The sequence below is a fragment of the Podarcis melisellensis genome (genome assembly GCF_964234715.1).
Source record: "Podarcis melisellensis genome assembly, chromosome: 5".
Taxonomy (NCBI): Eukaryota; Metazoa; Chordata; class Lepidosauria; order Squamata; family Lacertidae; genus Podarcis; species Podarcis melisellensis.
In genome coordinates this window covers 81,608,892-81,634,061 of record NC_138537.1, presented here as the reverse complement: position 1 = coordinate 81,634,061, position 25,170 = coordinate 81,608,892, and the positions used below count along the sequence as shown (strand labels likewise).

At 45.8% G+C, this 25,170-nt stretch overlaps 3 long non-coding RNA genes across 3 annotated transcripts; all 3 read right to left on the bottom strand.

Annotated features, from left to right (window-relative positions):
• Positions 1–9,099: 9,099 nt before the first annotated feature.
• Positions 9,100–10,746, bottom strand: LOC309371217. Its single transcript, XR_014168926.1, has 2 exons — positions 10,661–10,746; positions 9,100–9,515 (listed from the first exon to the last, which is right to left on the bottom strand). It is a non-coding gene; the product is annotated as an uncharacterized lncRNA (long non-coding RNA).
• A 3,918-nt stretch (positions 10,747–14,664) lies between these two features.
• LOC309371279 lies at positions 14,665–20,996 on the bottom strand. The gene is made up of 3 exons (XR_014169006.1): positions 20,787–20,996; positions 16,308–16,480; positions 14,665–14,964 (listed from the first exon to the last, which is right to left on the bottom strand). It is a non-coding gene; the product is annotated as an uncharacterized lncRNA (long non-coding RNA).
• Positions 20,997–22,831: 1,835 nt separating this feature from the next.
• Positions 22,832–24,306, bottom strand: LOC309370071. The gene is made up of 3 exons (XR_014168410.1): positions 24,213–24,306; positions 23,593–23,634; positions 22,832–23,142 (listed from the first exon to the last, which is right to left on the bottom strand). It is a non-coding gene; the product is annotated as an uncharacterized lncRNA (long non-coding RNA).
• Positions 24,307–25,170: the final 864 nt, after the last annotated feature.

Sequence of the window (25,170 nt, the reverse complement as noted above, 5' to 3'; positions counted from 1 at the left end):
TAAAAGACAATAAAATGCTGTTGTTGTTTAGTCGTGTCCGACTCTTCGTGACTCCATGGACCAGAGCACGCCAGGCACTCCTGTCTTCCACTGCCTCCTGCAGTTTGGTCAAACTCATGCTGGTAGCTTCAAGAACACTGTCCAACCATCTCGTCCTCTGTCGTCCCCTTCTCCTTGTGCCCTCCATCTTTCCCAACATCAGGGTCTTTTCCAGGGAGTCTTCTATTCTTATGAGGTGGCCAAAGTATTGGAGCCTCAGCTTCAGCATCTGTCCTTCCAGTGAGCACTCAGGGCTGATTTCCTTCAGAATGGATAGGTTTGATCTTCTTGCAGTCCATGGGACTCTCAAGAGTCTCCAGCACCATAATTCAAAAGCATCAATTCTTCAGCAATCAGCCTTCTTTATGGTCCAGCTCTCACTTCCATACATCCAGTAAAATGCAGTTCTACTTACTTACATTTTGTATTCTGCTAGTTGTCACTAGAGGGAAGTGTAACCACAGCAGCAGCTGAAACCAAAGATGCAGTCTCTCTTTAAACAATACTGCAGAAGGCACGTTCTCTCCAGCAATATAAAACCATGGCTTCACCTCCCCTCCCGCAAATGTTGCTGAATTCCAGCTCCTGTCAGCATGACCAATGGGCAGGGATGATGAGAGCCGTCCAACAACACCAGGAGGCTCCCAAATTCTCAATCTCTATACAGTGATGCCTCTGGTTATGAACTTAATTCGTTCCAGAGTTCCGTTCTTAACCTGAAACCGTTCTTAACCTGAGGTACCACTTTAGTTAATGGGGCCTCCCACTAGTGCCGTGCCGCTGGTGCACGATTTCTGTTCTCATCCGGAGGTAAAGTTCTTAACCCCAGGTACTACCAGGTTAGCAGAGTCTGTAACCCAAAGTGTTTGTAACCCGAGGTGTTCGTAACCCGAGCTACCACTGTATAAAGCAGAGTGGTCGCTTGGTTGTATTCTTTAAAAAATAATGTATTAATGTTACATCCTTATTCCACAGTATTAATGGCTTGAATAAACATATTTAAAAGGGGCCAATGGATTTGGTGCAAAGTCAAATTGGTTGCTGTGTAGAGAAAATAAGTTATTGGCACCTGCCAATTCAGAGGAACGTACTAGTGTAGCAAGCAATATTCCCCCACAGGCACAGCTTCTGTGCAGAGAGCTAAAAGACAGATTGAAGATTGGGGAAAACTTGCACAGGACAGTAGGAGAGTTGTGATACAACTGGTAGCATAGAGGTCTCCCACTTATTTTTCTATGCTGACTGGTGGAGGGGAGAGCAGTTTGGCTTCAGATACCTGAGAAATAACCATTTGCCTTGTGGAACCTAATCCCTGTTTGAGCCTAATTTGAGGGAAAGTCAAGAGGGGTACAACTCCTGCTCCTATTGTGGTGAGGGTGAACTTTTGCAGTGGGTGGTGTTTTGCAGCCATGGAGGCTCCCACCGTGGTTGAGAAGCCTCCTTGTATGCAGAGGGCTCTCATTGAGAGAGGGTGAGCTTGGGAGGACAGGCAAAATAGCTCTGCCGCATTCAACCAATGCCTGAAGAGGATGCTTGAGGTGCACTGTTTGCTGTGAAGAGGTCTAGCAGTGTGCCTTTTCCATTCTCAGTACTGTAAGAGGAAGGGCTTCATCTGGCGCAATTCTTCCCACATAAGGAGTCCTCTCCAGGCATGGGCCTCATGATCCTGTTTAACAGCGGAGTCTCACAATAAAGGATGAAGTATTTCAAGAAATGGGGACACAGGTGGCGCTGTGGGTTAAAGCCTCAGCGCCTAGGACTTGCTGATCGAAAGGTCGGCGGTTCGAATCCCTGCGGCGGGGTGCGCTCCCGCTGCTCGGTCCCAGCGCCTGCCAACCTAGCAGTTCGAAAGCACCTCCGGGTGCAAGTAGATAAATAGGGACCGCTTACCAGCGGGAAGGTAAACAGCGTTTCCGTGTGCAGCTCTGGCTCGCCAGAGCAGCGATGTCACACTGGCCATGTGACCCGGAAGTGTCTCTGGACAGCGCTGGCCCCTGGCCTCTTAAGTGAGATGGGCGCACAACCCCAGAGTCTGTCAAGACTGGCCCGTACGGGCAGGGGTACCTTTACCTTTACCTTTATTTCAAGCAATGGAATATGGCCGCCCCTGGGGAAACCCTTCCTGTCTTGGAGATGTTAAAGAACCAGATGATCTCCCCAGATGAGGAGTTGGTAAACTTAGTGAGGCACAGACTTGTGCTTTCATCCTTTCTGATTTTTAAATGACCAGAGGAATTTATGGTGCTGCAAGATCCATTAGGCAAATCTTTCTGATTTTACCCCATGCTAACTGAGCATGATGGGATTTGTAGTCTAATACAGATGGAGAGCACCAGGTTGGGGAAGGCTGTTCTAAATAGTATCAGAAAGGACTGCTATTATGAGCCAAAGACTGTTATAAGCTGAGATGATGGGTTATCTAAGAGAACTTACGGTACTTACTGAACATTCATCCTGATTTGCTCACACAAAATTTACATAGAGGTTAGATTCAAAGGTGTGTTTGTTGTGCCAGGGTGCCAGAGTGCAAAGCTAAATTTCCAAGTATACACTTTAATCTCTCCTGCAAAATGGCAAAAATCTGGAGATGCCCCATATCTGCAAGTTAAGAACAATTTTGTGGCTATGGGGATAGAAATGTGGTGTAGTGGTTAGGAATGTAAATTATGAGGTTCAAATGCCACCTCACCCATAAACCTGTGGGATGTCTCTCATCCCGGCCTGCCTTACAGACTTTTTCAAAGGTTCGCCAAGGACTTAGTTTGAAGATTTTTAAGAATGAAATGGAAAAATCAAACTATTACAAACAATTCTATGTATCTCCTTTTCACATTCTCCCAGTTTGAAAATCAAATGTGTTCTTCAGAACAAATGTGTGTTTAAAGCACAGCCCAAATAAGTATCAGCCTTTCATAACCTGGATTTAAAAACCCCACAACAACCCAAAAACCATGCTGAGTTTTGCAAGCTTCGTGCTGTGATGATACTGTGGGTAACCCTTTTTCCTGTGGGAGGTGAAGCAATTATGTGGAAGGTATTGATGAATTGGAGGCTTTTAATGCTGTTCCTACTGTGTGTTGAAGACACCTTCATATCTCCTGCTGACCTTGCTACATCTGTCATCTGCAGAGGCTGCAATCTTAGTGATAGCTGCCCTACTTCAGGCTTGCTATCATCTTATAAGCTTTTTCACATTTTACTATTTTTAATAGACTGCCTTTGAACGTCAGGTTTTTCCCTGGACTATTATCTGTAGAGGAAGCGCAATTAGAAAAGGTGAGGTAGTCAATATTCCTGCGGCTTACTTTGTTCCGGGATGCAGGTGGCGCTGTGGTCTAAACCACTGAGCCTAGGGCTTGCCGATCGGAAGGTCAGCTGTTTGAATCCCCGCAACAGGGTGAGCTCCCGTTGCTCTGTCCCAGCTCCTGCCAACCTAGCAGTTCGAAAGCACATCAAAGTGCAAGTAGATAAATAGGTACTGCTCTGGCAGGAAGGTAAACGGTGTTTCCATGTGCTGCTCTGGTTTGCCAGAAGCGGCTTAGTCATGCTGGCCACAAGAACCGGAAGCTGTACGCCAGCTCCCTCGGCCAATAAAGCGAGATGAGCACCACAGCCCCAGAGTCGTCCATGACTGGACCTAATGGTCAGGGGTTCCTTTACCCTTTACCTTTACAGTGGAGATACTATGGTCAGCTTCTCCAGCGCTGCAAGGCTTTTCCACAACGGCTTCCCAGCTCGTAAATCACCATGGCCGCTCCAGCTGCTGCAACATCTCTGTCCAGACATGGGGACTCTCCAGGTCCTCCTCGTCCTCCTACGACCTTTCGGCACAACCTAGCAGTTTGAAAGCACATCAAAGTGCAAGTAGATAAATAGGTACCACTCCGGCAGGAAGGTAAACAGCATTTCTGTGCACTGCTCGGGTTTCGCCAGAAGCGGCTTAGTCATGCTGGCCACATGACCCAGAAAAACTGTGGACAAACGCCGGCTCCCTTGGCCTATAGACCAAGATGAGTGCTGCAACCCCAGAGTCGTTCGTGACTGGACTTAACTGTCGGGGTCCTTTACCTTTTTTAAACTTTGTTAACTGCATCTTCACTGTCCGTTTCGTATTTACAATCATTTTACAGAAATGACTTGGATTATTAGAAAAGAAAGGAAAAAATGTAGAGTGTCTGAGGGGTACATGCTACAGGAGAACTGTAGAAAGCAAATTATGTCCTGGTGCCGCTACAGGCTTGAGGCAACGGAAATTTTTGCTTAGCTTGTTGAGATGCGTACACTCAGCAGAGCAAGGAACAAACCCAACTCGGCAAAGTACAAACCTAGTTTCAGAGCTGTCTGCATTCCTTTTCTTCCCCCCATGTTTTGAGAGGGCCCCAGTACTCTTAAAAAGCAATGCAATGTGATGCCTCCCTTCAAGAAGCAAACATGAACCAAGGAAGGGTTATACTTTCTTTGCATGATGGAGCATTCAGTCTTGTGGGCCATAGCCACTTATCAACTGATATGAAACATGTCCCAATTTTTAGACAGTTCTCGAAAGCACGTCAAAGTGCAAGTAGATAAATAGGTACCACTCTGGCGGGAAGGTAAACGGTGTTTCCATGCACTGCTCTGGTTCACCAGAAGTGGCTTAGTCATGCTGGCCACATGACCCGGAAGCTGTACGCCGGCTCCCTTGGCCAGTAAAGCGAGATGAGTGCCGCAACCCCAGAGTTGGCCACGACTGGACCTAATGGTCAGGGGTCCCTTTACCTTTTTAATATCGGGACTCCACTGTCAGAGGCAGTCTATCTGCATACCGGTTGCCGGCTATTGCAGGTAGGGAGAGTGCTGCTTGTGTTTTTCCCCACTGGGGCTTCTGTCTGGCCACTGGGAGAAGAGGATGCTGGACTAGATTGGTCTTTGGATTGATCTAGCAGGAGTCTTCTGATGTTGGACTACTTGCATGCCAAATTTCAGGCCCCTGGGTACCCTCAAAATGTTGTGAGATTTACAAAAGGGACTAAAATACATTTTCAACGGGAGCAAGGCAGGTATATATCCAGCAGGGGACTCCATAACTCTGCAACAAGGAACGATTGCTTCCAATATCCAATGGGAGGATGTATGTGTGTTTGGGGAGAGAGGGCTTAGCAGAAGGATAACAGAACCTACCAATCCATGATGAAATATTGCCAATTGAAAGCCTTTCTTTTTATATTTTAAAAAAATGCTATTAAAAGAGTTTCATTTGTTCATTTTCCTTCTCCCCCCCCCCAGGCAGCAGCAGATTGATGGGAATTTTGTTTACATTTTGAAGAGCTTTGTTGAGAGTACTTCACATGCAAAGTCTACCGAGCTCCCTTTGCAGGGAATAGTAGCTTATTGAAATGGAGGCGCAGTCCCTAAAGGAAAACATACTTCATTTGTAATGAACGTTATGTCTGCAGAAACTAATGGCACAACCTCCTCTTCGGTTTATGCGAAATAAAGCAGGCCATATGCTGCTGCTTTTCAGAGTTTGGGGTTTTTAATTTAAATGTTGTTTAATGAATATTCAAGCCCATTTGCTCGAAAGTTGTATGTGCGTATGTGGTTTTCTCGTCTCTCCCACCCCACCATCACGTTTTCCCATCCTTACCTAGAGGATTAAGCCATTAGAACCAGGGTTATCACACACACACACACACACACACACACACACACACACGGTGCATCTGCTCCCTCCCTGAAACTTGGGATATACAAATGCTAGGGCAGATGAGAGAGTAAATAAAGGCATTCAGTGAGAGTCAAGTGTCCCTTTTTTCTTTTCTTTGTTTTGATTTGTCCTTAAGGCGGAGAGGAGCTTATTTTGACAGACCCAACCACCATTTAAAGCAGAGAAATATTCTTGGCACCATCACCACAGCAGAGTTCCTTTGCCATACCTTAACACCCTGTGCTTTCTGCTGGTTGGTGGTTCAAATCCCCGCCACGGTGGTTCAAATCCTATGTCCCAGCTCCTGCCAACCTAGCAGTTCGAAAGCATGCCAGTGCGAGTAGATAAAGAGGTACCACTGTGGCGGGAAGGTAAATGGCATTTCCATGCGCTCTGGTTTCCATCAAGGTGTCCTGTTGTGCCCGAAGTGGTTTAGTCATGCTGACCACATGACCCAGAAAGCTGTCTGTGGACAAATGCCAGCTCCCTCGACCTGAAAGCAAGATGAGCGCTGCAACCCATAGGCACCTTTGACTGGACTTAACTGTCCAGGGGTCGTTTACCTTTTTACCTTTAACCCTTTCAGAAGGTATACCTATCCTGAGTTGCACCTAGGGTGTTTGGGCTGTTCCTCCAGGACTGATTGTGCGATGCATCAACACACTATCAACGTGAAAAGGTGCATCCCTGTGACCTTCTAATTGAGCATCCATCCTGATTTGCTTGCAGGGACATTAGACAGCAGTAGGCTATTTGATTTGTTCTGATTTGTTTGTGGGGAAGTTGGATAATGTGTCTAAGCGAGGGTCATATCTTGCACTTTCCAGTGTATCGTCCAACCCTTTCATTATTGAAAAAAGTCTGATCTTTGGATGAAGCAAGTTTGTTGTGTGAGGCCTTCCAAGCAACTAGAATTGCACACAACATGCATTTGGCGTTATGTAATCGAATCCCACCTGAACACCCTGACAGTCTGGAAATGCCCATAGAGTGGAGATTGAGAATTTGCCTGCTGTCCCCAGTCACCATGCATTGATTGGCTCCATGTACCCAGTCATTGCATCTGCTAGCTCTCTATTCTCAGCTCTCAGCCCAGCAAAGGGCCCCCAGGTACACACAATTTATGTACTTGTGAGCTACTTGTAGACACCTAGATTCTGGGCACACAAAAGTCCACTTCAGACAGTCTTCCATGTCTATAGATAGGGGAGAAGGACCATGTCTCCTTGCCTCACCCTCAGCTAGGAACAGCCGTATTAAAGAGTTTCAGATTTTTCCTATCTTAAATTCAGTTTGCCTCACTTCCACATACATTTGCAATTCTTTTTTTAAAAAAGGCTGTAGGAAAATACAAATGCGTTTTTCTCCACGTGTATCATAATATGTGAACTTGGCCTAATGTATACATTTGGCAAGCAATTTTCTCTAAATGGAGTTCATTTTGGTCCATTCTTGTTGCTAACAGGTGCATTTTAATGTGCGCTTTCACCTTACATGTGCTCCCCCCCCCGTTCACATATTTTGGATGGAGAACTGCTCTTTGCAAAATCCGGAGAAGGGCTAGGTTTGAAAGATTGCTGTGTTGTGGTTCATCTGTTGGATTTGGGCCGGGCAAAGCAACATAACATGATGCAAACACGTCTCCCCTACCCTTCCCATCAGCTCCACCTGCCTTGCCCTTTACCATCCATGCTTGGGTACAGTGACGGATTTACGTATAAGCTAAACAAGCTATAACTTAGGGCCCCACTCCCTTGGGGCCCCTCTAAAAAATTAAAGGAAAAAAACCCTGGATGTACATTTCCAAAATATAAGATAAAAAACAAATAAAACAAAACCTACATACAGCAACAGTGTTTTGTGTTGTGTAGTTCCTATGATGTAAGAAATGGGTCCCGCCTGCTAGCCTGCTCCCTAAAATATCACTGGTTTGCTCATTTCTATATATAGGGTGCCTACATTCTGCATGGTAAAAGGTAAAGGTAAAGGGACCCCTGACCATTAGGTCCAGTCGTGACCGACTCTGGGATTGCGGCGCTCATCTCGCTTTATCGAGAGCTTCCAGGTCATGTGGCCAGCATGACAAAGCCGCTTCTGGCGAACCAGAGCAGTGCACAGAAATGCCGTTTACCTTCCCGCCGGAGTGGTACCTATTTATCTACTTGCACTTTGACGTGCTTTTGAACTGCTAGGTTGGCAGGAGCAGGGACTGAGCAACGGGACTTTTCAACAATTACTTTGATAAAATACTATACATATTTTGTTAAGTGCAAATGGCTTTAGATGCCCATTAGTTCCATAAATTACCATATAGCATATATTCAACACAAAAAACAGTGACAATTCGTTGTTGACAAAGGACAGCTGGACATATAAGGGGCCCCGTTACCCTCAGTAGCTTAGGGCCACATCAGACCTAAATCTGGCCCTGCTTGGGTACAACACTGCAGAGAGAGGAGTTTATGTGTGTGTCCTGTCCTATGTGTGAAACCCTTTGCAGATGTCACATGGAATGCATGGATAGGGCTGGATATCGGGGTTGGGATGAAGAAACCTGGACCCACTCTGTTCTCTGCACTTACTCTGAACACATGGAAGACTGTCTGAAGGTAACACCTGCATGTGGAGGTGCAGGGCCACTGGGAGTGTGAGTCTCCTTCTACACACTGATGGCATGCACAGATTATTAACAGTCCTTGCCTGGTTGCCCTTTGCATTCCAGATCCTCCTATAATCTTATTCCTTTCATGGTTGATCCAGCTAAGCTAAATGTGCCTTGGTTTGACCCCCACCGCCAACAACCTCCTCTGAAGCAATTTAATGTGATGGTTAAAGCAAAAAGCTACTTTGGTTATTCTTTTTATCGATTCTAGCCCACCTTTCCTTAATAGAGCTCAAGGCAGGGAGCATGAATGATCCAAGGTGGTCTCTTCTCCAGGTTCAGCAGGAGGTGATGCTTCATGGGTCCTTCAGGCCATGCACTGGACTGGAATGATTTGATTTATGGATTTCTCTCGCGTGCCATCTTGCCATTAACCACCTTTACAAACGCTCTGTGACAGTAAGTGCTCCCATTGTCGCTTCTGAAAATGCCCCGAGCTAGTTGGGGACAGAAAGCCCGCAGCCAGGATGGAAACCTACTCAGATGCTCCACAACGACAATGAGGACTAGGAACTCTCATAATGTTAACAAAGCAACCCTGGAACAAATACCAGGCAGCTAAACCTATGGTATCTCTGATTTTAAATTATGACCAAGCTGTGTTCCTTCTGCAGGAGGCAACAGAAGTGGGGGAACTGTGGCAATCTTGATTTCTAGCCTCCCTGAGCCCAGATTATGAAGCTTCGACGATGCAAGGTGAGGTGGGTGGGAATACTTTAAAAGGATGTTTATTTGGCTCCTCTGCCGTTCCTCGAGGAGTTTTCTTCTTCACCTTTCCTTGCCTCACAACAAACACAGACGAGCTGAGGGAACAAAACAAACACTTGATATGATAACCAAGCCCTTTGGAGACGTGCGGCATTAAGTGTGGAGGCAGCCTGTTTTGTGACAAATTTAAGGCTCCCGCGACGGATGCCACACTTGGGGGCTTTCTCATTCCGCTTCTTCCAGGGTTGTCGCATTAATGCTAAAGTGGGCTTTACATGCTTCTCGCGGTGAAATCTTTCAGCCTCTTCCTTAACTCTGTGTAGACAAGATGAAAGGGACTGTCGGGAGCAGTTGTACTTCACAGTAGTAGCCCTCAGGATAAAGATGAGGCTGGTGACAACCTGTCAGAACAGGGCGCTCCTGTTTACATGCGGATAAAAGAGAAGGGATGCAAATGAGAGAGAGAGAGAGAGAGAGAGAGAGAGAGGGAGGAAAACAAAACCTGTCTGGTGCTTGGGGCAGAGTTGTGGGATTTTGCACACCCTTAGCAGCTAGGTAATGATCCGCCCGCCAGCTCACAAGCAATTTCCATAGAAACAGCATATGGTCCCCTGATATTGACTATTGGAAATGCCTCCACAGTGCTCTCCATCTTCAAAATAACCACATGATGATGACGATGATGATGATTATATTTTGCCCTGGGCTCTTTTGAGAGGAAGGGAAGGGTAAAATAATAATTAATAAATAAAACATCATGACTTCCATGTTCTTACTATTTCTAAACAGCTTGATCAATGCCACACCAGCAAAGCTAACTTTAGACAAAAGCATTGGTTTTTAGACTCAGGACTAGTTAAGTCCCAGACAACTACCAAGTCCAGTGTATTATTTTTTTTTTATGGTTGTAACATTGCCTTTGCTTCCTTCCAAGGTCTAAATTACTGCACGCAAAGAGGGGCCACGTAAACACAGAGGAGTAAATCAAAGTAATTTAGCAGCTTTGGTTTTAACTTCTTGAGGGATCAAGTCAGTGGCATAGCGTGGGGGGTGCAGGGGGGGCCAGCCGCACCGGGCACAACATCTGGGGGTTAGGGTTAGGGGGCGCAAATCCACGGGTTAGGGGGTGCAAATTACTTGCCTTGCCCCGGGTGCTGACAACCCACACTACGCCACTGGATCAAGTGCTTCCAAACTCCTTTGTATAGCTCCTGGCTTTGGCTAGGGCCCGCAGCGGTTCTCAACCTGTGGGTCCCCAGATGTTGTTGGACTGCAACTCCCATCATTCCTAGCTAGCAAGGCCAGAGCTCAGGGATGATGGGAGTTGTAGTCCAACACCATCTGGGGACCCAGAGGTTAAGAACCGCTGGCTGGGGGTTTGGATCATGGCTGCCTTCCTGGGCCTCCAGCAGATAATATCTCATCAGCAGTTCCATTCCATATGATAGTGGAATCAGGCACCTATCCTTTGGAGCAGCCTCCCATAAGCTGTCATTCTGCATTGTCTTCGAAAGTGTGGTGTAGTGAATAAAAATGATGTATCTCTGTTCAGCCATCAAGTTTACCTCAGGCAGCTAGGAAAGTGTGAATCTCTGTCTTGGTTTTCTTCAGTTCCTTGTTTTTCCTCACTTAAGTTCAGGACTTCACTCCTTCACATTTCCATATCAGCTAGAGAGTCTTTAAAAAAGAAAAGAAAATGCCAATAAATCAGCTTTTTTCAGTGTGAATTTCTCCTAATACACGTGTGCAATTCTGCCCAACACAAACATTTTTGCAAAACAATGATATTGTGCAATATTTCCAGCAACATTTTATGCACACTTCACTGCAGTACATATGTATTTTTGTATGTATTACTTAGCTAGAGAACTGCAGTGAAAAATTCAGAAAAGTGCAAATTTTCACTGCAGTACATATGTATTTTTGTATGTATTACTTAGCTAGAGAACTGCAGTGAAAAATTCAGAAAAGTGCAAATTTTGAGGGACAGCTGCCTTTAGGTTCAAATAAATATTTATTCAAATAAAATAAAACCTACATACAGCAACAGTGTTTTGTGCTGTGTGGGCTTCTATGATGTAAGCCATGGGCCTTGCCTGCTAGCCTGCTTCCTAAAATATCACTGGTTTGCTCATTTCTATATACAGTGGTACCTCGGGTTAAGTACTTAATTTGTTCCAGAGGTCCGTACTTAACCTGAAACTGTTCTTAACCTGAAGCACCACTTTAGCTAATGGGGCCTCCTGCTGCTGCTGTTCCGCCTGAGCACAATTTCTGTTCTCATCTTGAAGCAAAGTTTTTAACTTGAAGCACTATTTCTGTGTTAGCGGAGTCTGTAACCTGAAGCGTATGTAACCTGAAGCGTATGTAACCCGAGGTACCACTGTACAGGGTGCCTACATTCTGCATGGACTGGTTGCAAATGGCTTTAGATACCTATTACCATATAGCATATATTCAACACAAAAAAACTGCGACAATTTGTTGTTGACAAAGGACAGCTGGACATATAAAGGGCCCCATTTCCTTCAGTAGCTTAGGGCTTCATCAAACCTAAATCCAGCCCTGCTCCAGACCAGTCTCACGGCTACTCAAGTGTTACCTTGATCTTCAGACAAAGAGAAAGGGCCAGCAGGACTGGCGATATACAGTACGAAGAGGAAACCCGATACATTTCAGCCCTCTCACTCCCAGCACCTTCTGCCTCGCTGCCTTGCAGGAGAGGATGTTGCGAAAGGAAGCCACAAGAGCCGGTGAACCAAGAGCTCCCAGCAATCTTTCCTGATTTATTACTTCATTCATTAATCCATATATGAAGCGCAATTTAGGATAAGGCTCAGAAATCCTTGCTGTGACATGTTCTCGCATATTTGATAAATGATTCCTCCGGCAGAGGCTTGAAGGGCATCTGCAGTAAATTGTGCTGAGATCTATTTTTCAAAACACTCCTGCACTTTCCTATCAAATTAGAGGATATCCTTTAGATAAGGGTAAGCGATGAGATTTCTATCGCACGGCTGTGTGCCTCATAAGTCACAAAAATGGAAGAAAGTGAGAAACCCTCCCAGTAAAAATGTTAGCTTTCTTCTCCCACCAGGGATGGACTTGGAGTTGGTCAACCAGTCGAGCAGGAAACAGAAGCAGCCCAGAGTACTTCAGTTCTCCCAGATGGATGGGTGGGACTCCTGCTCCCTTTGGTCTGCTTATGTATAGTCAGTGTTAGTTTCAGGATCTTTTGTGAAGGTGTTTGGGCAAAATGATCTTGGTGGACCCCCAAACCTGGGTGGGTCCACTTCTTCCTTCTCCTTGCTTTCCCACAGGTGTCTGGTTGGCCACTGTGAGAGCAGGATGCTAGACTAGATGGGGCATTGGCCAAAGCCAGAAGGCTGTTCTTATGACCTTACATTCTTCCTCTTGCCACTGCCTAGTCACTCGCTCTTCCTGTGGGACAACCAGCCTCATATAACCTACATAAGTCTAATTAATGCATGAAGGGGTTAACACCATAGAGTAAGCTGTTCTACCAGGCTTAGCTTTGTCACTTTTCCTCGCCTTGGGAGGATATAGGTAATCAAGCCTATTGTATTCAGTTTACCTTATAATTCAGCGTCTGAGCTACTTGCTCCAGCTACTGAACAGGTCTGTGCTACTTGCTCCAGCTCAGCCACATGGCTCTCACCAGCCATTCTTGAGTGCCTATACCAAATAGCTAGGCATTTTTATCACAAAGCTAAATTTTCTGACTGGTGTATGGGAAAGCACATGAACCTGACCTTTGGAGAGTTTGCAAGAAGACCATTTTAAAACTTATCAAATGCATACCTTTGTGAAAATAATATGCAGAAGTGCATTACATATGGGAAAACAGCTTGCAAACATGCACGTATTAGGTAAAAATACATGGAGTAAGAAAACAATTGCATGTATTAGGATGAGAATACGCTGACAATTTTTCTCACCACAGCTTTCTTTTTCTAGCAAACGGATGTGGAAATGTGGCAAATTGAGTTTACGGTTGGGGGAAAAAAAAGAGAAACCAGGAGAAACCAAAACTGGCAGATTCATTTATCTCTAATCACTGCTAGAGCTGTAAAGATAGCTGGTGTTGTGAGGCTCCCAGCTTTTCTGAAGCATGTCTTCCCGCTAGGTCAACTGGCACCACCCGTTCTGTCTGTGAAGCTCCCTCTTTTATAGTAATTCTGCACCTTTATTTTAAAATGGAGCAGTAATGCACCCACTTGCTTCGTGGAGTTAATTGTAGAGAGCCTTGCATAGTTACAATTGAATTAAAATATCCTGAGCCTGACTGGTTTCAGGAAGCATTAATTATATCTCAGTAAGAGGAAATGAAAACCCCATCAATTCAGAGTTCAGCTCTTTAGGCCCAGACAAATAACATTAAGGTGACATTAAGAGTTCAGACTATATATCTCTGACTAAAGAGTAAAAAACGTTCTTACTTGCTTTGGAAACAATAAATGCAAGGCCTGCAAAACAAGGCACTGGGAGATTCCATGGCTGGCATTAAAACCTGAAGACCACAACATTTGTCTGTAGTAAAAAGTGCTTGGATTAACTGAGTTGGGGAAACCAAGGCACCACCTCCCCTGACACTTTCACACTCAAAGCCCCACTTCCCAAAGCTTTTTATTTTATTTTATCTTACTTACAAGGAAACAAAGGCACTTAGGCTCAGTTACACGTAGTTATCTGTAACACCCAGTGAACCCCAGAAAGTTAAAACTTCTCTTGAAGTTCAAGGGCCTTTTGTGTATGTCTTAGAGCAGGGTTGCGGCCCTCCAGAGGTTGTGGGACTCCTAACCCTCACCAATCCATCCAGCAGCAACAGTGAGAGTCAGGGCCGGCCCGAGACATTTTGACACCTGAGGTGAACCACAAACTCCCTTGATGAATTTCAGGCATTGTAATTTACCCCTCACAGAATTACAGTTCCCAGCAACCCTTAACAAATGACAGTTTGAGGGAAGAGTGTGCTTCAAATGTGCTCTAAAGGCAGCAACAGTAGGCCTGGCAGCTGCAAGCCATGGTAGTGATGGGGGTAGACACTCATTGAGAAAAGGGGGACTGCTGAGGATGGAGCAGGGCTAGTTAAACAAGAGATGAGACCTTCCTTCCAGGTAAGTATCCCAAAGGTGTCGTTCAAAGGTTAGTCTTGCCCAAATGATGCTATGCTTTCTTCATTCTTCCAGCTGGCATCCTTCATGCACAAGGCATTGGCTATTTGATCTGAACCTGTTCCAAGCCCCGACAGATGGCACTGGGTGATCTTTCTAGAGTGGATGAGAAAAGTGATGCAGAGAAGAAAAAGCAAGACCCCTTTCTTGCAACTGAAGGTCTCCAGCAGTTTGCTTGATAGCCTATCATAAGCTCACCAGAGTCAATGAGCCATTCTAATCTAACTAATTAAGACCCTCAGCTTTTAAAGTTAGAAATGAACCAAATAATCTTGGTTGTCTGCGCAATTCCAGTAAACACGAACATCAACCCCATCACTCTTTTCCTTCTCTTCCAAAGTCCAAAGCAGTTACATTGTTCAGATCCAAGAGGCTTCTTCTTCCTCTCCCCGTGCTGACTGCCTCCTTCCCATAAAATCACCCTGATTTAGCAGCTTTTTTAAATAATAAAAAACCCACACCTCAAACAAGCTGATGAGTAGCAACTGAAATCTTCCCCCATAGATTCCAAGGGAGATCTTGGCACAAAATCCAGTGACAACAACCCATTGTCTTTCATCTCTTCCAATGGGCTTTCGCAACACCTGACCCTTCAAGCTGAATGTGGTTCTCTGGCCATATGCTCTTTGGCAGCCCCCAGGGGTCTTGTGAAACCTGCTGGTTTTGTTGTCTGCCTGGAATTGCAAGAATAGGGGATTGCCGGGCACCTGACAGGGCACCATAGAAAGCTGGTTTGGCTTGGCGGGCCATAGGATGAACAGGTGAATGAGGATGAAGAGAGGAGAAGGAAATAATGGATTGGGGGAGCGTACAGAGAACCATGACTCCTCTATGTTCAACAGAAACGAATGGTTTCCAAACTGTTCTCCCTGACTTCAAGTCTAAGAACTTTCTTTCGTTGGAATAGTGAGATTCTCTGAGCACTGGTGTAGCATGCCTGAGGCTGTGGGGGTGGCGGCCCTGGGCATGTGATTCCGAGGGCACAAGAGGGTGCAGCCAGGTGCCCCCATGACATGCCCTGCGGGGAGACAAGCCGTGCCAGGGCCAGTGTTATGTACTGAAGTTCTCACCCTGGGCCAGCAGGGGGATACTGTAGATAGTTCAGGTCCTCGTATGCAAATAAGGGATCGAAAGTGACGTTCAGTGATTGGATAGTTACAGAAAATTGTTACAATTACACTGTTCTGGAGCTCTATATAAGCAGGCTGGCTGAGCCCTTCAGTTCAGTTCTGTTCTGGCCTGTGAATAAACAAGAGCTGTTTGAAGAATCACTGTGTCATCTGATATGTTCACCCACAACTTAACAGCCAGGCCTTTGGGTATGGGACAACACTCCCTTCTCCCAGAGAGAAAGGAGAGTGTGGCTCTGCATTGGCCATCTGAGCTACCTGCCCCCACTGGAGAGAGATAAACTGCACTAGGAATGGGGAACTGGTGGCCCCTCATATGCTGTTGGCTCCCCCACCCCTAACATTGGCCAGCTCTGGAGGACCACGAGTTCTCTATCCCTAAATTTCACTCAGCTCATCCAGATGCTGCCTCTGAACAGAGATACTCTGTTTAGCTTTCCTGTCTAATATCTGTTGGTAAACTTATCCTGTATTGATTTAATTTTTTTTAGCCATCTAAGCAATCAAGAGGTAATTGAGATCACTGACTCAGTTATGGCGATGTGCTGATGGGAGACACCCGTGCATAGCTACAATGAGCAAATATGTCCATTTAAATTGCAGCCTTTGTCTTCCTCTCTGCAGCGCTTTTGTTCCTCTTAATTCTGAGATTTATGTAATATGTAAAAGTTTTGAATCCCCACCTTACGGACATTTAATATATGTTTGTAAATTGGTCTCAGCGTAGCCTGCTCTCTTATCCTGAAGGTTCGAAGGCTGATAGAGTAATTTCTGATCTCTTCCACTGCATCAATAGACATTCACATAAATTCATGTGGCAGTTTAGAGCCAATTAAAATTTATAAGCCACAAGGAGTGAGTGAAATTCTGAGGATTAATTTACTCACTGGAGTATTAATCTGTGTAATGTAGTAGGTTATCCTCCAGTAATCTTGGCTATGCAGAGATAGGGAGATACATTTCCTTGCATGTTTTACTGTAAATGCAGTAATTAGTCCCACTGGGCCAGCGAGCTCGAACGGCTACGGCGGGTGCTACCGGCACAGCCTCAGCATGAACTCTGAGAAGGAGAAGAAAAGAACCAAATCAGCAACTTGAAACCGAGCTGCATTCCTAGGGAAGGAGCCACTTCGCCTCCCGTTCTTCCTGCTGTGTGAGTGTGAGATTAGGCCGAGAGGAAAAGGCTCAAAAATAGGGTATGATGATTACAAGGTGTAGCCTCCCTTCTGCCACCAGCGCAGAGCAAAAGAGAGACATGTCGGGCACCCCTCCCAGAAAGATCTCAGTGACAGGGACTGAGGCATTGGCAAGGCTCAGGGTGTCCTTGTCAACCTCCTCTACGAATGAATGGGATCAGAAGTGAAGCAGCTCCCCCAAGAGCGGCAGCAGCGATAAAAGAGGCTCAGTCAGTAGGGCAATGGACTCTTAATCTCAGGGATCTTGGGTTCAAGCCCCACGTTGGGCAAAGAGATTCCTGCATTGCAGGAACCCTTGTGGTCTCTTCCAACTCTATGACTTTATGAAAGTTCAAACCTATTTCCCCCTCTTATTCTTTCTCTGTTCCTTCCTGCTTCCCCTCCAAGTTAGTCCAAGTGTGAGTTTCCATGCAACTGTGCTGGCTTCTTTGCTCCAGCTTGTTGTTGTTGTTGTTTAGTCGTTTAGTCATGTCCGACTCTTTGTGACCCCATGGACCAGAGCACGCCAGGCACTCCTGTCTTCCACTGCCTCCTGCAGTTTGGTTAAACTCATGCTGGTAGCTTCGAAAACACTATCCAACCATCTCGTCCTCTGTTGTCCCCTTCTCCTTGTGCCCTCAATCTTTTCCAGCATCAGGGTCTTTTCCAGGGAGTCTTCTCTTCTCACGAGGTGGCCAAAGTATTGGAGCCTCAGCTTCAGGATCTGTCCTTCCAGTGAGCACTCAGGGCTGATTTCCTTAAGAATGGATAGGTTTGATCTTCTTGCAGTCCATGGGACTCTCAAGAGTCTCCTCCCCAGCACCATAATTCAAAAACATCAACTCTAATGGGTGATCAGCCTTCTTTATGGTCCAGCTCTCACTTCCATACATCACTACTGGGAAAACCATAGCTTTAACTATATGGACCTTTGTTGGCAAGGTGATGTCTCTGCTTTTTAAGATGCTGTCTAGGTTTGTCATTGCTTTTCTCCCAAGAAGCAGGCAGAACCTACACTTGGAATGGCTTTTCTCCCCCAGCTATGAGTGATACACCTTCAGCTTTCTTCATCCTTCCTACCAGCAGTCTTATCAGACTCTTTCTTTCCGCACATCTCTGCAACGTATTTACCAGACTCCCAACATCCGGTGCCACCTGGAAAGGGGTTGATTCACCCAACTGCATGACAGAACCAAGGACTACCAGCAATCTGTTTTGTGGATGCGACTCTTTTCCTCTAACCTTTGGGCTTGTGGGATCAGCGTGTATGCAGATGTTAGAGAGGTGTGTGCCAATAAAGGTAATAAAATATGTTGAAAAGAAAGAAAGGAAACCAATGTCCCTGCTGCATTTGTTCATTATCCTCTGCTGTTAACGGCAAAAGGTACCTCTCAAGTCTTGTAAGAAAGGAGGACGTTAGCCCAGCTTTCATCCTCCCTCTTCTTAAATCTGTAGGTGACCACAGGTTGGCAAACGGGTTCCTGGGTTATTATCTTGCTTTATTGCCTTTATCTAGCATGGTCTTGGGGACGGAGATGGGGCAGGCAAAGGGCAGAGCCTGCCGAGTTGCCTTCATTATCTAGATGACATGAGAATTAGCCCCAGCGTCGCCCTTCCTTATAATGAGTGTCCTTCATCTGATACCGGCGCCCCTTGCAGACCTCTTTTTAGCCACAAAACCAGGCAGTGGCCTAGCAAATAACTGCAATTTTGTCCTTAGAAAAAGAAAAAGCACCCCAGAAAACGGAAAGATGTATTTCTCCGTAACATTAAGTAGGAGACTGCGCTATAGAAAACATGGAAGATATAAGGATTATTCAGTGGAATGGAACTGCATTTGAACCAGGATTTGCGTCTGCACTGTAGCCTTATAAGCTTCCCTTGGGACTCACTGGGGCTTGTGTCTCAATACATAAGACCATAAGAAGGAAAGCCACTTCCGAGCTAGAGAGAAGGTGGGGTTGCGGGCTTCACGCCCCCTCCACGTGCGCGGGGGCTGGCTCTCAGCCTCCATGTGATTGAGTGAATCCCTGGGCGCGTCACCCATTGGCCAGCCAATTGGCTGGCTTGGGGTGTGTGGCCTGCCCTATTTAGCGCTGGAGCGGCCGGGGATCTCCCTCTTTCGACCGCTTCAGCTGCTCCGGTTTCCCAACCTCCCTCCCTTTAAGGTTTCCAATTACCTTGCTATGGACCTCGGTTGGTCGCCATTAATGGGTCTAGTAGGAACTTTTTCCACTTGGCAAATTGGCACCAGCCACTTGGTTTTTCGCCTACCTCATAGCATCACAACTTCCTTGGCATTGGCGGTTAGGCATTGGTAGGGGTATTGTTTATAGATGGAAGGGGGAGGAAGCGCAATCACCTCCCCCCACATATTGAAGGGTAGTCCGATAAAGCATTCCGGGGGGCATGGCCCTGTCCAAAGCCTATGGAGGTGAGGGCCTAAGGCACGCCCCCGAGTGGTGATCCCGGGGGAGTTCCTAGTTGATGTGCATCAGCAGGACTCCCCCTACTGGTGGTTAACCCTTCCCGGACTTTGAGCAGACAGGCTGAAGCTGGATAGTCAATTAGGACCAATGCCTAAGCCAATACCGCTCATTACCTGTAACCCATAAAGTTGTGGCCAGTTAGCCCATTAACCTAGATAATTGCGTCATGTGTCTTTATTTCCGCTGGAGGGAGGTGGGAACTCGTCATGCAACCTGTTGGATCTGATCAAAGGTCTGTCTGGTCTAGCATCCTGTTTTCAAAGCAGCCAACCAGATATCCATGAGAAGCCCATAAGCAGGACATGGAGACAACAAACTTCACCTGCTTGTGACTCAAAGCAAGTGTTGCCCTTAGAGAAGGAACCGGATCTCAAACCCTCCTCCTGATGCCACCATCTCATCCACACTTTGAGGCTACACAAGTGTGCCTATCTAGGGCGTGGAACAAGTAGCATTTCACAAAAAAAGTCACCTTGAAACCCAGCAACCAATTTTTGGGTTCAAGGACCGTGCAACTACAGCTCCCATGTCATCAGGGCCAACATCTAAATGATGGCTGCCATCTCATTGGCACACCATCATGCTGGTTAGGGAGGTCACCACACGGCCCCCAGGCCTAAAGGTGAAAATACCCATTACCAAAAGCCACCCACGCTTGGTATGAGAGGATATCTGCCCATCCCACAAGGAATGGGTCCCAAATGCTTGCATAATGTAGTTTTCCTTCCCATTCCAAATTCCTTCCCAGCCCTACCATCAATGAAAGTGTTTCACCATTTCCCCCAAATCTAAATTAAGATGCGTGCAATTTTTTTTTTGCAGTGGAACTCCCCAGTTTAGATTCAGAAAAGGATTAGCACAGCAAGTCTGCCTGCTGATGTAGAAATGATTGCATGCCCCACTCCTTTCCCATTTCACAAAGCTACTGAATGAAACAGCTGGGGGGGGGGCTTACATTTGAAGACGGAAAGGACTGAGAGCCAGACTTAGGACTGACCTGACGTATTAGGATTTCAGTGGGTTTCCCCAGCCCAATGGGTACCCATTGGGGAGGCAGTCCTCCTTGCACCCCCATGAACCACAGACCCCCCCAAGTGCCCCTATTTTCCAAGGACAGCCCCAGATTTACAGAAGCCACCCCACTTTCTGATTTGATCCCGGGATGTCCCGCTTTTCCTTAGGACATCGCTATTTTCATCAGAGAAATGTTGGAGGGTATGGAGTTATGTGAACCCCCGAGCCAAGGAGATACAACCTTTAGAAGACATCTGAAGGCAGCCCTGTATAGTATTATTATGTTTTTTATATATGTTGGAAGCCACTCAGAGTGGCTGGGGCAACCCAGTCAGATGGGCAGGATATAAATAATATCATTATCAGTATGGAATGGAATTATTTTCATCGTAGAAATGTTTGAGGGTATGGAATCATAATCATCAGCTTTCCTTTTTTCCTTCTAAAAAGAGCCAGTTTCTAGCGTTTATAGAACTTGAGACATGAGGCAAACAGGCACTGCTCTCCTAATTTTTCTGAGAAAGTAGCCTGCCTCCTCACTCCCTGCCCTCCTTTATTACTTATTATTTTAAATTTTATTTAGATTGATATATCACCCTTCCTCGAAAGATCTCATGGTGGTTCACAAGATAGACACCTAAAGAAGTAGTTAAAATAAAAACAGCAAAACATCTTTTACTTTGCACACCTTCTAAAAATATTCCTGGGATCTCAGGAGGCCTGGCAAGCAACCCAAGGGGGAACACCATACACACAAAGCCCTGCTGGGGTCTTCCTTTTACTTATGTGTAAGTAAACATGTGAGGGTAAAAAGCAGTGTGCTGCCAAGCCCCACCCCCTCTGGCATGTGAGCTTTACCCAGTTTACACCTGGCATGAATGTGATGGCAAAGGTCTGATGTAGAGAGCCTCCTTTACTTGCTGATGTTCTCCACGTGATGTCACAATCAGGGCTCTAAGTCACACAGGGAGCTTCCTAGAGTAGAGCTGGCACCCTGCTTGGTCATGTTTCCATTGGGAAACCAAGGCACAGTGGAGACTGGTTTCTTTAAGAGAAATGGTTTATTGTTCACATAGGTAAAAAAAGGTAAAGGACCCCTGGATGCTTAATTCCAGTCAAAGGCGACTATGGGGTTGCGGTGCTTATTTCATTTTCAGGATGAGGGAGTCGGCGTTAGTCCACAGACAGCTTTCCGGGGCATGTGGCCAGCAGGACTAAACCATTTCAGGTGCAACGGGACGTGATGAAAACCAGAGCGCATGGAAACGCCGTTTACCTTCCTGCCACAGTGGTACCTATTTACCTACTTGAACTGGCATGCTTTTGAACTTCTAGGTTGGCAGGAGCTGGGACAGAGCAATGGGAGCTCACCCTGTCATGGAGATTCGAACCGCTGACCTTCTGATCGGCAAGCCCAAGAGGCTCGGTGGTTTAGACCACAGCGCCACCCGCATCCCATACTATTCCATATTGTTCCACCCTGTCCCATATTGTTCACATATTTACTTTGTCTACTTTGGAGAGAGTTCAGAGCATTACAATCTTCGTTTCTGTCACAGCCTGCCAATATGGTTCTGCCTTGCATGGCCTCTGCCTGGAGTTCTGGCTCCACCTTTCTCCTTCCCAAGAACCATTGCCCAACCCCAACCCCCCCGCCCCAAGCCTTGTGTAACATAACACTTTCACCTTCTTTGGGCACAGCCTGCCCCCTCCCCTGTTTTCCTAGTCCTGGAAGCTGAAATCCTAAACTTTCTCCATCCACAGTAACCATAGGAACTCCCCCCCCCCCCGATTCTGTCCACTGGCAAAGAATCTCGTCCCCCTGATGGTTTTCACTGATGTGTTAAAGACTTGCTTCCAGAATCTTTTGTCATTCTTAGCCATTTCTACCTCAGGTGCCTGGCCTGGCATCTTCCCTTCAATACGTCAAATATTATCCAAATCCTACCACTTATTAATTTCTAACACTCACTTGCTCTAGCAGTTATAAGTTAAGGTTACCAGATTTTTTTCAATGAATCCAGGGACACTTTTCAACTTCAGTCGGAATGATAGTGGAAATGATAGGGGACTGGTTTGTAAATCTGGGGACTGTCCCCAGGAAATGGGGACATCTGGTAACCATATTATAAATGCCCCTGCACCCCCAAACTCTGTCAACCCCCCCAAGATCTATAACAATATATTTACTTTGCTCCACCCTTTGAAAACAGCTGGGTGAGTTGTGCTGGTATTTAAATCTGAAATGTAGAATTTGGGTCTTGGTTTCAAGCAAACAAGCAAACAAAGAGAGAATGCCAAACAGACAAAATCAGGTACAGTAACCACTTTTGCAAATCATAGGCAAAGGAGCAAGTTCACACCTTGGCTAACAAGCTACCTTCTTGTCAGGGGAGTAAAACAAACAGCCATGTCCCCATTAGTGGGTGTCACCAAAGGCATCCAAGCAACAAGGCAGGAATGCAAATTAAAAGCAGGTCAGAAAGGTGATCAGGTAGCTCAGTAACCAGCACACACAAGCGTCGGCAAGTCATCTCTCACAAGACGCTGCTCATTGTCATTCAACTCCCCATAGCGTTCTAAAACCTAGATGATCAGATAATAAGAGGTTGAGTGGGATGCATAACATCAAACTGATTAAATTTGTTTACAGATAATTCTTTCAAGGTTCCAGGAATATCATGTAATTTTCAAGGTTTATTTCCAACCGATTTTGTGTAATGTATTATTGACAACATCCTTGTGGACCATTTCGACAATGTCATTCAGGATAATTATTTCACAACAGATTTTTCAGAGCTCCTGATTCCTGTTGGGATTTGCTTTTGCATAAATTATGACACAGAATATTTAATCAGAGCCCTGTTAGTACCCCATGGATTGGTGTTTTGTTATTATTATTATTTAGGAAGGAGGAGAGGGGCGGAGGATGAGAAAGGGATGGCTTTGTAGGATTTCAGCCACAAACACATTTTCCTCCTTGGCGCGGTTTTCTACAGTGCAACGGGCAAAATGCTATCCTCTAGTATCTTTGGTTAATAAAGCTTTAAAAAGAAAAGAAAGGGAAAGAATTGCAGGCATTAATCTTCAAACTACTTTAAATTAAATATTAATGTAAACAGATCACAAAATGCAGTAGTTTTTTTTATTAAAAAAAGCATTTTCAGCTGCATTTTTGTTTTGATTATTCCAATGAATGTTAGTCCCCTTTAGCTAGCAATGACAGAAGCATAATAAAACTGAGAATTAAGAACTGTCTTAATATAAGTTGGGACCAGCTAAGCCAAAGTGCCACTCAGCAAACTAATATACAAACAGAGATGCTGAGAAACACCAAATCGGCTTCAGTTCATGACTAGGATGTTGTGTTCAGCATGCTCAGTCAAAGGTTGTGCTAACCTGACATTTAGGGACCAGCTATCCCTTGAGCTTGACATATGTCTAAAAGACCGCCCCGAGCTCCAGACTTCAGAATGTATCAACAAATCTCTCACCTTTTCCAATAATCCTTTACTCAAAAGTCGGTACTGGATGCTCTGTTTACAAAAGATAATTAAGCATGCAGATCAATATGGCGCTGGGATTTGACAGTATTAATGTATCAACGGCAAAGCCATATGGATTAATTTTCTAATTGACAATGGATCGCTCAGTTTTTTGAGCTATGAACTGTAACTCGCAGAAAGCCATGCAATAGATTCATTAGGATTTGGGTTCCTTAGAATAAGTCAGAATGAACCATGCTCCAGAGGCACTGATTTGAGCAGAAGATTTGGGGTGCTGATGATGCATGTGATGTCGGGATGCTAGGAGGAGTCAGGGGGTGGTACCAAATGCTGTGGGGGCACAACTTCAGTGGCCGATGACTCCTCTTCTCGGGCACTTGGCTTCCTCCTCCTCCTCCTGCCACTGGCCTGTTGATGCTTCTCCCTCCCTTTGTGGCAGGAGAAGGAGCCACGGAAGCCACGCCACGCCACGCCACACTTGGCTCTTTGTTTGACCACCTCTGCTCCTGACTGTCCTCAACATTGGGAGGGGGCAAATATTTTATTGGTGGCCCCGAAGGGACCTGGGCCCTTTAGAATTGGCACCTATGCATGCACCTATAGCTTACCTGTAGGAGGATCAGACAGCCCTATCCATGCTCTTGAGGAACATGCAAGAAGGTCCAGAGATGGACACATCTGTTACCCTCATGGGTTCTCGGAACATAGCGGAGGAAGGAGAGAGTCATTTGCCCCCCACCCACCCACAAACACGCACAACCTCTTCAGAGAAAGTCTGAGCCCTGGGAAAGGTAGTATTCTTGGACCATTCATATTCTAGCTTCCAAACAGGCTTGCTTCTGCCAGATCCCACACTTTCTACTTTGGGATGTGCTACATCGTGAATAGGTCAAGCAAGCAATGGATCCGATTAGTTCGACCGCAACTCCCCACAGTATAGCCCAGCAGGAAGCTGCTGCTCCGCATCCCCACTCATATTTGTTCCTTGTTGAATGCTCAGCGAGGGAAGGAAGAGAGAGCTACTAGCTCCCCCCCTCAGCTTGCTGAAGAGATGAACCACGAGAATCCTTTCCAGTAACCCTGCCACTTCAAGGACTTTGGTTACGAGAACCAGCACATTGAACAGCATTGAATTGTACAGAGATTGCAACGGAACTTGCTTGCAGATAAGTGTGGTTAGAATCATCACCTAACATATTGATCTTACAGGTGTGCCTAGGCAGGTGGTGAACAGAGGGCTTGCATGGATCTCGTTACAGTGGGATTTCCCCTGCTTTTCTGTTAGGGAATATCCATCTCATCAACTGCAATGACATCAAAATAGGAGCAGAATGCTTGCTGCATGGGTGGCACAACCTGTGGCAAAAGCAGCAAGAATTTATGGCGGTCCTAGGCCCAATCCAAATGTAACCATTTCAGTAGAGTAAACCCTGTTTTGGGCATTGGGAACAAGCTCAATTCCTGCATGTTTCCTCTTCACCCCTCCTGTCGTCTCCTTGTGCATCCAGCTTCAGCAAAAATAATAATAATCCATTTCTTATACTGCCATTTCCCATGACATCTGAA